This window comes from Ascaphus truei, chromosome 10 (assembly GCF_040206685.1).
Source record: "Ascaphus truei isolate aAscTru1 chromosome 10, aAscTru1.hap1, whole genome shotgun sequence".
NCBI classification, from domain to species: domain Eukaryota; kingdom Metazoa; phylum Chordata; class Amphibia; order Anura; family Ascaphidae; genus Ascaphus; species Ascaphus truei.
In genome coordinates this window covers 60371795-60388871 of record NC_134492.1, presented here as the reverse complement: position 1 = coordinate 60388871, position 17077 = coordinate 60371795, and the positions used below count along the sequence as shown (strand labels likewise).

General features: G+C 51.3%; 1 protein-coding gene and 1 long non-coding RNA gene across 6 annotated transcripts in view; one reads left to right on the top strand and one right to left on the bottom strand.

Moving 5' to 3' along the window:
* Positions 1-9774, bottom strand: part of NEK7 (NIMA related kinase 7) — a 96121-nt gene extending 86347 nt beyond the window's left edge. For 3 of the 5 annotated variants that reach the window (XM_075617053.1, XM_075617058.1, XM_075617057.1), the window contains exon 1: positions 9648-9774. The gene's annotated coding sequence lies outside the window, so the exon portion shown is untranslated. Of the gene's footprint in view, positions 1-9448; positions 9468-9587 lie in introns of those variants that run through there. The other 2 variants (XM_075617054.1, XM_075617055.1) reach the window with 2 other exon arrangements.
* Positions 9775-14809: 5035 nt separating this feature from the next.
* The window catches only part of LOC142503996 (uncharacterized), a 34864-nt gene continuing 32596 nt past the window's right edge, over positions 14810-17077 (top strand). The window contains exon 1 of the long non-coding RNA XR_012804157.1: positions 14810-15120. This is a non-coding gene — a long non-coding RNA (uncharacterized LOC142503996). The remainder of the gene's footprint in view (positions 15121-17077) is intronic.

Genomic DNA, 17077 nt, shown 5'->3' with positions numbered 1-17077 from the left:
TTTTAACATCCCGGATCTTATACTATATTAGTGAAAGCACTGTATGTTTGCCTGCCTGCATGTCCGGTGTCCCTAGGGGAAATCTCATTGGTCACAGGGAACACAGGGACACACACACACAGGGACACACACACACACACAGGGACACACACACACACACGGACACACACACACACACTGTTACATACATTAGCGGGGCTCACAGTGTTAGCAGCACCCGCGCGCACCTCCTCCTCTCCCCGTGTCTCCCGCGCTTTCACCCCGACCCCCCCCCTCCCCCGGCGCCGCTACAGTCAGCGGGACACACACGCTATTATTACCCCTTCAGCGCCCCCCCCCCCCCACCCAGTGTCAGCGGCCGTGCGAGACCCCCCCTCTATATCTCCCACCTCTCCCCCCCCCACACATATACATGCCCCCCCCTCCCCGGCGGGGGAACAGCCAATGGCCAGGCAGGCTGCCTCGCGGCGCCGAGTGCCCAAGATGGCGGCGCCCGGGACACAGCGGAGGAGCGGCCACAACACGCTGCCTCCCGCCTCAGATCCACGTGGGACCTGCCGGACGGGTGAGTGAGCGGCCTTCACCTCCCCTCACCCACCCACCCATCACCTCCCCCCCTTTCACCTCCCCTCACTCCACTTCTCCCTTCCACCCCCCTCCACCTCCCCTCCACCCCCCCCCTTCACCTCCCTTCCACCCCCCCCCCCTTCACCTCCCTTCCACCCCCCCCCTTCACCTCCCTTCCACCCCCCCTTCACCTCCCCTCCACCCCCCCCCCCTTCACCTCCCCTCCACCCCCCCTCCACCCCCCCCCCCTTCACCTCCCCTCCACCCCCCCCCCTTCACCTCCCCTTCACCTCCCCTCCACCCCCCCTTCCCACCGCCTCCCCCCCACCTTCCCCCTCCTCCTCCTTCCCACCACCTCCCCCCTTCCCACCACCTCCCCCTTCTCCCCCTTTCCACCACCTCCCCCCTCCTCCCCCTTCCCACCACTTCTCCCCTTCCCCCCCCCTCCGCTCCCCTTCCCCCCCCCCTCCGCTCCCCTTCAATCCCCCTCCGCTCCCCTTTCCACCCCCCCTCCACCTCTTTTTCCCCTTTCCCCTCCCACCCCCTCCCACACTTCCCCCCCCCCCCCCCCTCCTCCACCCCTTGCCCCCCCCCCCCCCTCCTCCACCCCTTGCCCCCCCCCCTCCTCCACCCCTTGCCCCCCCCCCCTCCTCCACCCCTTGCCCCCCCCCCCTCCTCCCCTTGCCCCCCCCCCCCTCCTCCACCCCTTGCCCCCCCCCCCTCCTCCACCCCTTGCCCCCCCCCCCCTCCTCCACCCCTTGCCCCCCCCCCCTCCTCCACCCCTTGCCCCCCCCCCCTCCTCCACCCCTTGCCCCCCCCCCCCTCCTCCACCCCTTGCCCCCCCCCCTCCTCCCCTTGCCCCCCCCCCTCCTCCCCTTGCCCCCCCCCCCTCCTCCACCCCTTGCCCCCCCCCCCCTCCTCCACCCCTTGCCCCCCCCCCCTCCTCCACCCCTTGCCCCCCCCCCCCCTCGCCCCCCCCCCCTCCTCCACCCCTTGCCCCCCCCCCACCCCTTGCCCCCCCCCCCCCCTTGCCCCCCCCCCTCCTCCACCCCCTTGCCCCCCCCCCTCCTCCACCCCTTGCCCCCCCCCCCTCCTCCACCCCTTGCCCCCCCCCCCCTCCTCCACCCCTTGCCCCCCCCCCCTCCTCCACCCCTTGCCCCCCCCCCTCCCTCCTCCACCCCTTGCCCCCCCCCTCCCTCCTCCACCCCTTGCCCCCCCCCCTCCCTCCTCCACCCCTTGCCCCCCCCCTCCTCCACCCCTTGCCCCCCCCCTCCTCCACCCCTTGCCCCCCCCCTCCTCCACCCCTTGCCCCCCCCCTCCTCCACCCCTTGCCCCCCCCCTCCTCCACCCCTTGCCCCCCCCCTCCTCCACCCCTTGCCCCCCCCCTCCTCCACCCCTTGCCCCCCCCTCCTCCACCCCTTGCCCCCCCCCTCCTCCACCCCTCCTCCACCCCTTGCCCCCCCCCTCCTCCACCCCTTGCCCCCCCCCCTCCTCCACCCCTTGCCCCCCCCCTCCTCCACCCCTTGCCCCCCCCCTCCTCCACCCCTTGCCCCCCCCCTCCTCCACCCCTTGCCCCCCCCTCCTCCACCCCCTCCTCCACCCCCTCCTCCACCCCCTCCTCCACCCCCTCCTCCCCTTCCCGCCGCCCTTCGCCTTCATGCCCGCCTTACCGCCTCCCCACCCCCGCCTCTGCCTTTCACCCGCCCTTACTCCGGCCGCCTCTGCCTTTCACCCACCGCCTCACAGCCGCTGCACGCACTGAACAGACACCCGCCACACTCGACACATACCTGCCGCCACACACACCTGCTGCCTCCCGCCCCTACGCACCGACATCACTGACCCACCGCCTCACACCCTAGCAGGACCCCCACTCTCACACAGCACTCACAACCCACGCACCACCCGCCGCCTCACACCCTAGCAGGACCCCCACTCTCACACAGCACTCACAACCCACGCGCCACCCGCCGCCTCACACCCTAGCAGGACACACGACTCAGATTTTTACATCACTTATGCCACCAAAATATACATTGTACTGTGGTGTGGTTACAATAAACCATTTTTATACAACATCGTATTACATTTTCTTCCATCTTTCTTTTCAATATTATTATCCAACCTTTACAACAAACAGTCACCTATTGTTCCACGATTTATAAATAATACTACCTATTACGCATTTACATCCCGGGCAACGCCGGGTCTCTCAGCTAGTGCTTAATATTTCAAACGCTTCTGTTTTTTGTTCAATGGTGATACCTCCATCCTTCTCCCACTCCCTCCATGTCAGACCAATAAGAATGGAGAGGGGTGGACACTTTGCGTCTGCAAGATCCTGCTTAACACAAACGGGGGTATCACATACAGGAGGAGATGGGGAAATCAAACCCCTCCCATGTTTCAGCTTAATGAACATTACCAAGAATGTTGGTAATAACATAAAACATAACTGCGTTTATTTCTTGTTCGAAAAAAGCATTACCCACTCACATGTAACCCCTTAACCATATCACTGCCATTAGTACACTTTGCTCCTAGGAGGGACTGACCACTTAGCACAGTGGTAGCCAACCTTTTTTTGGTTAAGGAACAATATAATTATATTGTGAAATTCTGCAAAACCCCAACCCTCTCTAATAGAGCGTCTGAGATCAGATGCATTGTAAGGAACCCCAACCCTCTCTAGTAGCGCGCCTGAGATCAGATGCATTGCACATTCTTCTGTATTTGGTACAATTTTCAACCCAAAAATCCCTAGGAACCACCGGTTGAAAAAGACTGCTATATCGGCTCCTTTTAAACGCCCATTCTCGAGGCCACCCTGTCCCCTCAGCATCATTTACAAAACATGGGATACGTCACTTCATGTGCAACTATATCCGTGAGATGGAATTACACCTTCCACACCTCACAGTGAAGATAATATACTGTATACCTTACCCTAGTAACTTAGCAGCGCATGTAACGTCCACCTTATGAAAAGCAAACTCATAGAGCAGGTTATCACTGGAAGAACTTTTGACTGCCTGCAGTCTTTGACCGGGGTGGGCAACTCCTGTCCTCAAGGGTCAGGTATGCAGGATACCCTGCTTCAGCACAGGTGGCTCAATCAGTGGCTCAGTCTAAGACTGAGCCACATGTGCTGAAGCAGTGATATCATCAGCCACTGACAGACGTCTGTGCTGAAGCAGGGATATCCTGACCTGTCGGTGGCCGTTGAGGACAGGAGTTGCCCACCCCGGTCAAAGACTGCAGACAGTCAAAAGTTCTTCCCAGTGATAACCCCCAGAAGATGTGATTTTCCCAGCTGGGAAGCAGGGCGTCTCTGGAGAGGAATCCCGCCACTCCAGCACCGGGGACCCTCTGCTTCCCGAGACACTTACTGGGGATAGAAAACCCCCGCATCGCGCAGGCCAATGGGATGCTGCGACAAGGGACGTCACGGCTTCCTATTGGACTGCGCCATTTTGTTTCCCCGAGAGGATATTGTACCGGAAGCACCTACAGGGGTCAGTATCTCAGGAAGCGGAGGTGTTCCAGAAGTTGAAATGAACGCGGTTCATCTCTGGGACCCCCTTCTCCCTATCTATATACCTAAATCCTCTAAGAAAATGATGGTGTAATTAGGTGAATCAGAGCCCAGAAAATGAGTTGCTTGCCCTGCACGTTGTGATCCCTTCTGAAGTACAGACACTTTCAAAGCCATTTTTCACGTGGAATGTGATATTTGGTCGCAGCTGCTTTGCCGCAGAATAAACGCTCCACCGCGGCAATCCCGGACACTTCTAAGGTAAGTTTTATTACTGTTTAGAGTAGGGGGTTAATTTAAAGCTGCAGAGCAAGCAATAGCCTACATGTGTATTTTTTTTAATAAATCAGTTTTGACTATGAGAAAATACATTTTTGATGCATTATAATTTAACAGGCATTTTTGGTTTCTATAGCAACCATATACAAAGTCACATCCCCTTCCCCTTCTGAAACAGCATCACCTTTTTGAGCCCTGCCATCTCTAGCAGTGAACCAATTGAATCTAGTGCCTGCCTGGTCACATGATCTTCCTAACAGAACTTTGGCTGTCAGTGCAGCAGAAGATTACCCAAGATGCATTTAGTGAACCTCGAGCCGAATTTCAGCGATCGATTAAAAGAGAACGGATCGATCAGCAACTTACCTAATCACGTCGGTGTGTAGACTGTATTGAATGAATTTTTTTTTAAAATGACAGCTTGAACTGCAGCTTTAAAGAAGAGAACTTCATGTGAAAAAAGGAGTCTCAAGATTATTGAGAGATACATACATACAGTTGGGTCCGGAAATAATTGTAGACACTGATACAAGTTTTGTTATTTCGGCTGTGTACCAAAATAAATTCAAGTTACAGTTAAATAATGAATATGGGCTTAAAGTGCAGTCTATCAGCTTTAATTTGAGGTTATTCACATCCAAATTGGAGGAAGGGTTTAGGAATTACATCTCTTTAATATGTAGCCCCCTCTTTTTCAAGGGACCAAAAGTAATTGGACAATTGACTCAAAAGCTGTTTCATGGACAGGTGTGGGCTATTCCTTCGTTATTTCATCATCAATTAAGCAGGTAAAAGGTCTGGAGTTGATTCCAGGTCTGGCATTCACATTTGGAAGCTGTTGCTGTGAACCCACAACATGCGGTCAAAGGAGCTCTCAATGCAAGTGAAACAGGGCATCCTTAGGCTGCAAAAAAAAATCCATCAGAGAGATAGCAGGAACATTAGGAGCGGCCAAATCAACAGTTTGGTATATTCTGGAAAAAAAAAAAAAAAAAAAGCACTTGTGAGCTCTGCAACACAAAAAGGCCTGGAGGTCCACGGAAGACAACAGTGGTGGATGATCGTAGGATCCTTTCCATGGTAAAGAAAAACCCCTTCACACCATCCAGCAAAGTGAAGAACACTCTCCAGGAGGTAGGCATATCATTACCTAAGTCTACCATAAAGAGAAGACTTCACAAGAGCAAATACAAAGGGTTCACCACAAGGTGCAAACCCTTCATAAGCCTCAAGAGAAAGGCCAGATAAGACTTTGCCAAACAATATCTAAAAAAGCCAGCCCAGTTCTGGAACAGCATTCTTTGGACAGATGAAACTAAGATCAACCTGTACCAGAATGATGGGAAGAAAAAAGTATGGAGAAGGCTTGGAATGGCTCATGATCCGAAGCATACCACATCATCTGTAAAACACGGTGGAGTCAGTGTGATGGCATGGGCATGCATGGCTTACAATGGCAGTGGGTCACTAATGTTTATTGATGATGTGACAGAAGACAGAAGCAGCCGGATGAATTCTGAAGTGTATAGGGATATATTGTCTGCTCAGATTCAGAGAAGTTGATTGAATGGCGCTTCACTTTACAGATAGACAATGACCCAAAAAATACTGTGAAAGCAACCCAGGAGTTTTTGAAGGCAAAGAAGTGGAATATTCTGCAATGACCGAGTCAATCACCTGATCTCAACCCGATCGAGCATGCATTTCACTTGCTGAAGACAAAACATAAGGCAGAAAGACCCACGAACAAACAACTGAAGACAGCTGCAGTAAAGGCCTGGCAAAGCATCACAAAGGAGGAAACCCAGCGTTTGGTGAGGTCCATGCGTTCCAGACTTCAAGCAGTCATTGCCTGCAAAGGATTCTCGACAAAGTATTAAAAATGAACATTTTATTTATGATTGTGTTAATTTGTCCAATTACATTTGAGCCCTTGAAATATGGGACTGTATGAAAATGGTTTCAATTCCTAAACGTTTCATACGATATTTTTGTTCAACCCCTTGAATTAAAGCTGAAAGTCTGCACTTCTATTGCATCTCGGTTGTTTCATTTCAAATCCATTGTGGTGGCGTGCAGAGCCAAAATTATGAAAATTGTGTCAGTGCCCAATTATTTCCGGACCTAACTGTATATACTGGATAACAAGAGTCTTATAGAGCAGAGGTGCTCAAATTCAGGCGTCGGGTCCCCTCCGCGGGGCCGCCTCGGGTCCCCTCCCGCGGGGCCGCCAGTTGAAGAGCCCTGCCTTATGCTCAGATATTTGTTATCGTGCTTCTCTAGAATAGGCTTTGTGGGCCTAAAGTTTGGATACACCTTAAATTACGGAAACAGAAGAAACTGCAGGGAATCGGATTGGGAGGCCAGGTTATCTTCAATACAACTTCAATATATGTTGCTTTAGGGGACTAGGGCTCTATATGGGATTTGCAGGGCCCCACTAGGATAAAATGGGTTAAATCCCTCGTCACCCCTAACATATTTTCACCGAATGTCCTCCCTGTGGCTTTTTCCGATACTCCACCAAGCGTCCGGATTCGTATTGTTACTATAACCGTCTAAGCATCCCGAGGTCGGCTTTATAATAAGGCGCGGTCTGCACGGTGTATTTATAGTGCGCGCTATTGAACTGCTCAAATCTTATACGTTACTATTAAGGTGGCGAGAAACATCACACAAAGAACCAGGGAATTGGGCAGGAGTCGGGCAACGTCACATTTCTCCACGCCAGAATAAAAGATCGCTGGGGGCTCCTACGAAGAAATGTATTGCTAAAAGAGGACTGGTCACAGCTTTTGTAGAGCAAGACGACAAGTTACTTTAGATGCCAAAGAAATAACCGTAGATTGGAAGTGCTCTGGGCCAGTTATTCATTGGGTCAAGTAATTGTCCAAAACTTGCAGAAATATATAAAGAAAATGGTCTTTATGAAGAAGAGACCTGTGAGGTTTGGAAAGCTCTGTACACATGAAGATGATATCCTCACACAGGCCTGTCTGGGAACATTGTATGCAAGACTGTCAATTTCTAACAAGCATAACAATATTGACCACAGCACCATTCCTGGTAATAAAATTACTGACAGTATTACTTAAGTACCATACCACTCCTTTGCATGAATAAGAATTAAGATTATAGTAATGAAACAATAAGTTACAACTGATCTATTGCTACAAATAATCATGTTAATACCTCAGTACTCATGATACAATATTAATAATATTATAGCTAATAAGAATATCATATAAACAACCAAAGTATTAATAACACTGCACTCTTCATGGTGTAATAACACCATTAAAATGAATAGCAAAGTATTCATAACAATACCTCTGTGGTCATAACACAATAAAAATAAATATGAAGACAGACAATAAAAGGTAAATATAAACGCAAACTATATTAAATACTTGCTAGTAATAATATAACATAAGTACCTCAGGGCTTCATAACACAACACCCATAACGGTGGCACTGTTAATAATAACACCGGTGCTTAGACAACATTACATAACAGTAAGAAAAACGGCGGAATAAAGATCTATATGCAAATATTAGGAATATTCCCACCTCCTGAGCTAAATTATGTCTGGGGCAATATTGTCATTAATATTAGCTCAGTGCTTATTGCCTCAATACATATTCCTAAAGTTAGTGATACAAGCAAGTGGTGTAAAGAACTACATAATGACTCCCATAAATATCATGATCTGTTTCCTAACTCTCAACAAGCATAACAATGACAGGATCAATAATATTAGTATTACCTCAGCACCCATAACAATCACTCATACTAATACAGTTAATAGGAAAGATATTGCTGTAATACCGCAGTTGTCACCTAATAACACACACATCTACACACACACACACACATCTACATCTACACACACACACACACACACACATCTACACACACACACACACACACACACACACACACACACACACACACACACACACACATCTACACACATCTACACACACACACACACACACACACACACACACACATCTACACACACACACATCTACACACACACACATCTACACACACACACACACATCTACACACACACACACACACACACACATCTACACACACACACATCTACACACACACACATCTACACACACACAAAGGGACAAGAACTCCTATATGCAAAAAAAAAAAGTGACATTGATTGACTCACTTTTTTGCATATAGGAAGGAGTGTGTGTCCCTTTTTTCTGTATCTTTTTTGACAGTATGCACCGTCCCTTTACCTTTTATTTTGCCATATATCTATAAGAAGTTACACACAGTGTCCAGTCTCGTCACGGTATACATAGGTGCATATATAGGTGACGGGTTAGTTACACAGTGTCCGATTTCCTCACAGCATGTGTATCTCAGGATAGTTACACAGTCACATACATATGCACACAGTGAGGAGACTGGAGGCTGTGAGTAACTATCGTGTGTGTGTGTGTGTGTGTGTGTGTATATATACACAATACACGCGCACAATAGTTACACACAGCCCCGAGTCCCCTCACTGTGTGCATGTGTATACAGGATAGTTACATAGTCTGGGGTCTCCTCCCAGTGTGTATAGGTGCACATATAGGTGACAGGATAGTATCACAGTCTCTGGTCTCTTCACAGTATATATAGGTGGCAGGATAGTTGCACTGTCTCCTCCCAGTGTATGTGTGTACATATACATGACAGGATAGCTACACACAGCCTTTGTTCTATTCACAGTATATATAGGTGACATAAGGTCTCCTCCGTGTATATATAAGTGATGGGGTAGTTACACAGTCTCCTTACGGTGTGTGTGTGTGTGTGTGTGTGTATATACACACACACACACACACACACACACACACACACACACGCGTGTATGTGACAGGATAGTCTCCTGTCTTCACGATATATATGTGTGTATATATAGGTTACGGGATAGTTACACACTGCCCCTGGGGAATATATAAGGGAATATATAGGCGATGGGATAGTTACACCGTCTCCGGTCTCCTCCCGGTGTATATAGGTGAATATATAGGTGATGGAATAGTTACATGGTCTCCGCCCAGTGTATATGTAGGTGATGGAATAGCTACATGGTCTCTTCCCGGTGAATATATAGGTGATGGGATAGTTACATGGTCTCCTCACGGGTGTATATAAAGGTGAATATATAGGTGGTGGGATAGTTACATGGTCGCTGTCTGCTCTCGGTGTATATTTAGGTGAATATATAGGTGATGGGATAGTTACATGGTCTCCGGTCTCCTCACAGCGGAGCGCGGCTTCCAACCGACGGCCAGGACATCCCAGCGTACACCGCGGCAAGGGGGCGGGGTTAAAGTGCAGAGGGGCGGGACCAGAGACGGTGCGAGCGAAGACGGGGTGACTACAGAGTGTGAGTGGGCGGGGCTGGGAAGAAGAGTGGGCGGGGCTGGGAAGAAGAGTGGGCGGGGCTGGGAAGAAGAGTACGCGAGGAAGTGGAGGTCATCACGTGACCAGCACAGCTGAGGGATGGTGGCGGGGCTGTGTGGCGATCACGTGACGCACTCAGTTCGGGCCGAAGAGGGTAGGGGCGGCCTGAGAGAGTCACTGTTACTGGACTGGAGGTCACTCACTAGACAGGAGGTCACTCACTAGACAGGAGGTCATTGGCCTGAGGAAGTCACTGGACAGGAGGAGGTCACTCACTGGACAGGAGGTCACTGGCCTGAGGGGTCACTATCACTGGACAGGTCACTGGCCTGAGGAGGTCACTGAACCCCTTCAGTCTACATCTGTCCGCCTTTGGGGCGACGCAGCCTTTGGCGAAGGGCAGCCAAAGGGTGTGAGCCGTTTGGTGATGTTAAAGCTGCTCTATTTCAATCTGAAACTCGCCAGCCCTTTATCCCCTGTACCCAATTTTCCAACTCTATCTGTCCGTGAAATGTCTGTGAATTGACTGTATAACCTCTGTTCATTTAATGTAACCATGTATTGTTATAAGGCCGTGCTTATAGTCCCGGCGACACGACGTTGCATCAAAACAAATGTATTGAATCTGTTGCGTGCGCTTATAGTGACCGCGACGGCTTGGTCGCGATCACTGGAAGTCAATGAAATTTGATTGTTCGGGGATCGCCGCTGACGCCAGCCGGCACGTGAGCGGTTTGGCCAGTGAGGGCAAACTGCTTACGGCCACACCCCCACCACGCCGTCTCTTGCCTCCTACACTATAGGCAAAAAACGCAATGGATGACGTCACAACGTCGCGTCGCTGTAGCCAGGACTATAAGTGTGACCTAACTCTGTGCCCAGGACATACTTGAAAACGAGAGGTAACTCAATGTATTACTTAAGTAATCCCTGAAGAACAAGGCATTACTGGCCAATAATGACCTGGCTGGAAGAGGCTAAATGTAGGCTTTTTCCATAAATAAGACTTTTGTGTAGTCAGATTATTATTTTTTTTTAAATTAAAATGGTATATATAAACACTTGCACTGCAGCTATCTATATCCACACACTTCCGCCCCCTCTGTGTATACATACACACACACACACACACTGCAGCTACACACACACACACACACTCTGCAGCTACATACATATACACACACACAGAGTGAGAGAGAAACTGCAGCTACAAACAAACTGCAGACTGACACTTTGCAGCTACACAAACACACTCTCGCTCCTCAACTCAAAATGAAGGGAGGGGGAGGAGTCACTGCCTGCTGCTGCTTCCTGGCCAATCCCCTGCCCTGTCTGAGAGCTGTTCCTGCTTCCTGACCAATCCCCTGCCCTGTCTGAGCTGTTCCTGCTTCCTGACCAATCCCCTGCCCTGTCTGAGAGCTGTTCCTGCTTCCTGACCAATCCCCTGCCCTGTCTCAGAGCTGTTCTGACAAAAAAATTCCAGACATTACTGAATGGATAATGCCTGGAATTTTAACCAACCAGAGAGCACAGATTTCACTAATGCCCAGAATTTTACAGCTTTAGCCTATAATTCCTGGTAAAACATCTTTATAAATAAACTAGCTGATATACCCGGCGTTGCCCAGGATTTATTTTTCCCTCTCCTCCCCCCCCCCTCTCTCCGTTCCCCCCTCTCTGTCTCTCCCTATTCTGTCTCTCTCCCCCTTCCCCTCCTCTCTCTCCCCCCTCCCCTCCTCTCTCTCCCCTCCTCTCTCTCCCCCCATCCCCCTCTCCGCCTTTCCCTCCTCTCTCCCTGTTACACCAGTGCTGCCCGCAGACCAGACCCGTCCCCTGTGCCAATGGGGGAAGTAGTGATACATGCACCCGCAGCAAAGGGAGCAAGTCTGGAGTGTGGTGTTAAGCGTTGCCAGGCCAGATGTAAGCAACATAGACAATACTTGCCGGTACCGGGTATAGGAGTAGAATAGTGATTGCCTTGCCGAGGTCAGGGAGCGGAGAGATGAGGAAGGTTGAAGTCCAAGCCGTGATCGTGGGATGACAGAGAATACGTAGTCCAAGGAGAGCCGAAGTCGAGAGCCAAAGGGGGTAGTCGTACAAGCCATGTCAAAGCCTGTAGTAACCGAGAGTACACCAAACACTTCCATACAGAGACTATGTCGAGCGATGAGTGCTGGCTCAGAGATGCTAGATAAGGCTGGGATGACCAATCAGGGATGGAGGCTGGTCAGGAGGACTGCAGGGAGCCTCTCTGGATAGGTGTGGCTGACACAACCCAGGCGAGCACTGGTAGTACTCTGATTACACCCGTGCGGTGTATGGGGGCGGAGCCTCACAGCAGGAGTGGAAGTAGAAGAGTGGATGCTGGGGGTGCGCTCTGTAAGCTGCGTGTGCACGCGACCAGCGTTGGAGGACACGTGTGCGTGCGGGACGGAGGACCCGCGCCTGCCACTGAGAAGGAGGAGGAGCGGTGGGGCCGCCGAGGGGAGGGGCCCTGCGGCGACGGAGGAGCTGACGGCCCGTGGAGGCAGGTAAGCGGAGGTTGCACTGCGCGCCATGAGTCTCCCTGAGGGTAGTCTGTGTTGCGCGGACGGCGCTGAGAAATCAGATTCCTAACACTCCCCCATTCACAGCAATCCGGTCCCTCCCCTGTTCACAGCTCCCTATACCCCCCCATTCCCAGCTACCTTCTCCCCCCCCCCCCCCCCCTGTTCCCAGCTACCTCCCCCCCGGGGAGTGTTGTTCTGTGCTGCTGGTTAGAAGTTGAGATTCAGATGCTGCAGGCAGAATACGGGAGGACACGGGGTGAGTGCGGGAGGGTGTCTCGGTGGCAGCGGCTGGGTTGCTTTGCGCCGGGTCACTGGGGGTGAGTGCGGGAGGGTGTGTTCGCGGCGGCGGGTCACTGCGAGTGGGGGGGGGGGTGTTGTCGCGCTCACCTCGTTCCCCACCTCACCTTTGTCGCCGTGCCGCGGGGAGAAGAGGAGAGTGTCCAGGTGGTTGTGCGTCGCAGGGCGCGCGTCAGCTATCGGGCAGAGAGAGGGGGGACTAGCTACACGCGGTGTCGGCGTGAGCGCCCCAGTGAGACTGCTTCCCCCACCGGCATATTCCCGTGTGTGACAGAAGGGAGATTCGGGCGATTGTACCGGCGTTACAGAGTATTAACTCTGTTAGAACGTCCTCCCGATGTCATTTGGACACTGACTTCGTTTCATCACCGCTTGTTATCACCTTGCTTCTCGTAAGTAGGGTTTTATTTTACCACCTCCGGATGACCAGCTGTCCTTCATTGTTACTATTGCGGTTCTCTTTTTAATGGCATAGTTCATATGTTTTGTTTGTAGTGTAGACTGACATCACCCAGCAGTTATACGCTATGATTTGTTTTTTTGTTTGTGTTTTTTCTCGTTACATGGCCTGAAAGCATCCGTGCAGATTCATTGAGGATCACAGGACTTACCATATCGGACATTTATTTGGCGCCAGGTTTATTTTTATTATATGTCACTGCCATTAGTACACTTTGGCCCTAGGAGAGACTGACCCCTTAAACATGTCACTGCCATTAGTACACTTTGCCCCTAGGAGGGACTGACCCCTTAACCATGTCACTGCCATTAGTACACTTTGGCCCTAGGAGAGACTGACCCCTTAAACATGTCACTGCCATTAGTACACTTTGCCCCTAGGAGGGACTGACCCCTTAACCATGTCACTGCCATTAGTACACTTTGGCCCTAGGAGAGACTGACCCCTTAAACATGTCACTGCCATTAGTACACTTTGCCCCTAGCAGGGACTGATCCCTTAACCATGTCACTGCCATTAGTACACTTTGGCCCTAGGAGGGACTGACCCCTTAACCATGTCACTGCCATTAGTACACTTTGGCCCTAGGAGGGACTGACCCCTTAACCATGTCACTGCCATTAGTACACTTTGGCCCTAGGAGAGACTGACCCCTTAACCATGTCACTGCCATTAGTGCACTTTGCTCCTAGGAGGGACTGACCCCTTAAACATGTCACTGCCATTAATACACTTTGCCCCTAGGAGGGACTGATCCCTTAACCATGTCACTGCCATTAGTACACTTTGCCCCTAGGAGGGACTGATCCCTTAACCATGTCACTGCCATTAGTACACTTTGCCCCATAGGAGGGACTGACCCCTTAACCATGTCACTGCCATTAGTACACTTTGCCCCTAGGAGGGACTGACCCCTTAACCATGTCACTGCCATTAGTAAACTTTGACCCTAGGAGGGACTGACCCCTTAACCATGTCACTGCCATTAGTACACTGTGCCTCTAGGAGGGACTGACCCCTTAACCATGTCACTGCCATTAGTACACTTTGCCCCTAGGATGGACTGACCCCTTAACCATGTCACTGCCATTAGTACACTTTGCCCCTAGGAGGGACTGACCCCTTAACCATGTCACTGCCATTAGTACACTGTGCCTCTAGGAGGGGCTGACCCCTTAACCATGTCACTGCCATTAGTACACTTTGCCCCTAGGATGGACTGACCCCTTAACCATGTCACTGCCATTAGTACACTTTGCCCCTAGGCTGCTGTCCCAGTCAGCCCTGGAGCACGCGCGCTCAACGTGGGGGCGGCGTGTGCATTGCGCCACACCGTGATCTGCGGTCTTGGGAGAGGGGGTGTTTGTGACGGGAAGGGGCGTGGCGGGGGGTTTGCAGGGGTGTGGCCATGACCTCACGCGGCTGGTTCGCCCTCATTGGCTGAACTGCCGGCGGGGGCGTGGCCATGCCTCTGTCGCAAACTGAGCTCAAATTCTCCTGTCTCAGTGAAAACCTGTCGCACACCGCTGGGGAAATGTGCGCGACAGGGTAGTGACTGGGGGGGTGGAGCGTGAATGCACAGCGCACGCCTCGTAGTACTGGGGCCGTGGCCTTAGGAGGAACTGACCCATACTAACGCTACAAGAAGTCCTAATTGTGGATTCCCAGACTAGCGGGGGAAGGGGGAGTGTTTAGTCTGGGAGCATGTCAGAGACCAGCGGGTTTCCTCTTTCAGCATCCGAACCCTCAGCCACAACGGGATGCAAATACTACACTGATATGCTGTTTGTGTGCAGCACAATGTTATATTTAGACTTCAGCCAGACTGAGCTCTGAGCCAAGTTGCATATTTCAAGCTCTCGCTAATAAGTCACCAGCCCAGACTGGGATAGTTACTACATCGTAAGGAGCATGCGAGAGTATTCTCAGAAGGGCAGCCATTCCAACACCCTACTACTGTGCCATGTGCACCATTAGGGTTAAAGGGTCAGCCCCCGTGTAGCAGGTAAAAAAGCATTTATTTTTTTCAACAACTTCTCCCTGTGATTGTTTTTGTTAGCAAGATGTAATCCCCCATTAAGGTAACTGTTTCCCTACTTTATGTCCTGTGATAAATGAGTGTTTCTCTTTTCTCCGGGAACCCGGACTTCCAGCAGATCGGATGCGCCTGCTTATTTCTCCGACTGTTTCGGCTTCATAATTACTTTGCAAAAAAGGAACAAAACGAAAAGTGCTATTTACGGGGGGGGGGGGGGGGGCGGGGGGGAATGTTGACAAACAGTTTTATCACCAAAAGATAAGGATTGTAAAAAAAAAAAAAAAAACACATGTTTAGTTGGAAATGTTCAAATTATTTTAAAAAAAATCATGTATACTTGTCTTACAAGAGAGAGAGTGAATAAAGGGGGATATGAGGGGAGGTTAGGGAGAGGGGGATATGAGGGGAGGATAGGGAGAGGGGGATATGAGGGGGGTTAGGGAAAGGAGGGAGAGGGGGATATGAGGGGGGGGTAGGGAAAGGAGGGAGAGGGGGGTCAGAGAGAAAGGAGAGAGGGATGTGAGAGAAAGGAGGGAGAGGGGGATGTGTGAAAAAGGAGGAAGAGGGGGGTGTGAGAGAGAAAGGAGGGAGAGGGATGTGTGAAAAAGGAGGAAGAGGGGGGTGTGAGAGAGAATGGAGGGAGAGGGATGTGTGGAAGAGGGGGATGAGAGAATGAGGAAGAGGTATGTGAGAGAAAGGAGGGGGAGAGGGGGATGTGAGAGAGAAAGGAGGGAGAGTGGGATGTGAGCGAGAAAGGAGGAAGAGGGGTGATGTGAGAGAAAGGAGGAAGAGGGGGATGTGAGATAGAAAGGAGGGAGGGGGGATGTGTGAGAGGACGGAGAGTGGAATGGGAGAGGGGGAAAAAACATCCACATGTTTAGTTGGAAATGTTACAATTATTTAAAAAAAATATGTATACTTGTCTTACAAGAGAAAGAGAGAATAGAGGGGGATATGAGAGGGGTGAGAGAAAGGAGGGAGGGGGATGTGAGGGAAAGAAGGGAGAGGGGGATGTGAGTAAGGAGGAAGAGGGGGATGTGAGAGAAAAGAGGGAGAGGTGAGAGAGAAAGGCGAGAGAGGGGGATGTAAGAGAGAAAGGAGGAAGAGGGAATTTGAGGGAAAGGATGGAGAGGGGATGTGAGAGAGAAAGGAGGGAGAGGGGGATGTAAGAGAGAAAGGTGGGAGAGGGAGATGTGAGGGAAAGGAGGAGGGGGTGTGAGAGGAAGGAGGGAGAGGGGGGTGAGAGAGAAAGGAGGGGTATATGATAGAGGGTTTGACACAGTAAATGCCTCTCTCCTCGCCCCGCTGATCACATCATGGAGGTTACATGTCCGCCCGTGTGATGTGTCCCCAGCTCTGCTCTGCGCTTACTCCTGCCAGCTGCTCAGCAGAGCGCATCAACGATCACGTCCCAGCGAGCGCCCTGTGTGTTTATAGCTCTGAGTACCGACATCTACACCTGTTACCCGGGGCGTGCAGTCCATCGCCCCGTAACGCATGTACCGCAGGCGTAACCCAGCACACGCCACTCCAGCACTCGAGGGGTTACAGCCACACTTCTATTTCTGAATTAAAAGAAAAATATATATAAAAATATATATATACCATCAAGACACAGCCAAAAAGTAAGGTGGGAGGATGGGATGAGACAATGTGAGGGAGCGACGTGGAGAAGAGGCTGTAACCGCAGCACCTGGGAGATCATTGGGGAGGCTTCATCCAGCAGTGGGGAGACACGGGCTGGAGAGGATGATATATACAGTATATATATTTACACTATCAATAGGAGAATGAAGATAGGACGTCGGCATTCGGAAGGAAAAAGACAATCATAAAAGGAAACCAACCTTCCCCTGCGCCTCGGGAGGAGAGTGTTGGACCCGTGTATCCTGCCTGCGCTCACGTACGGATGTGACACTTGGAC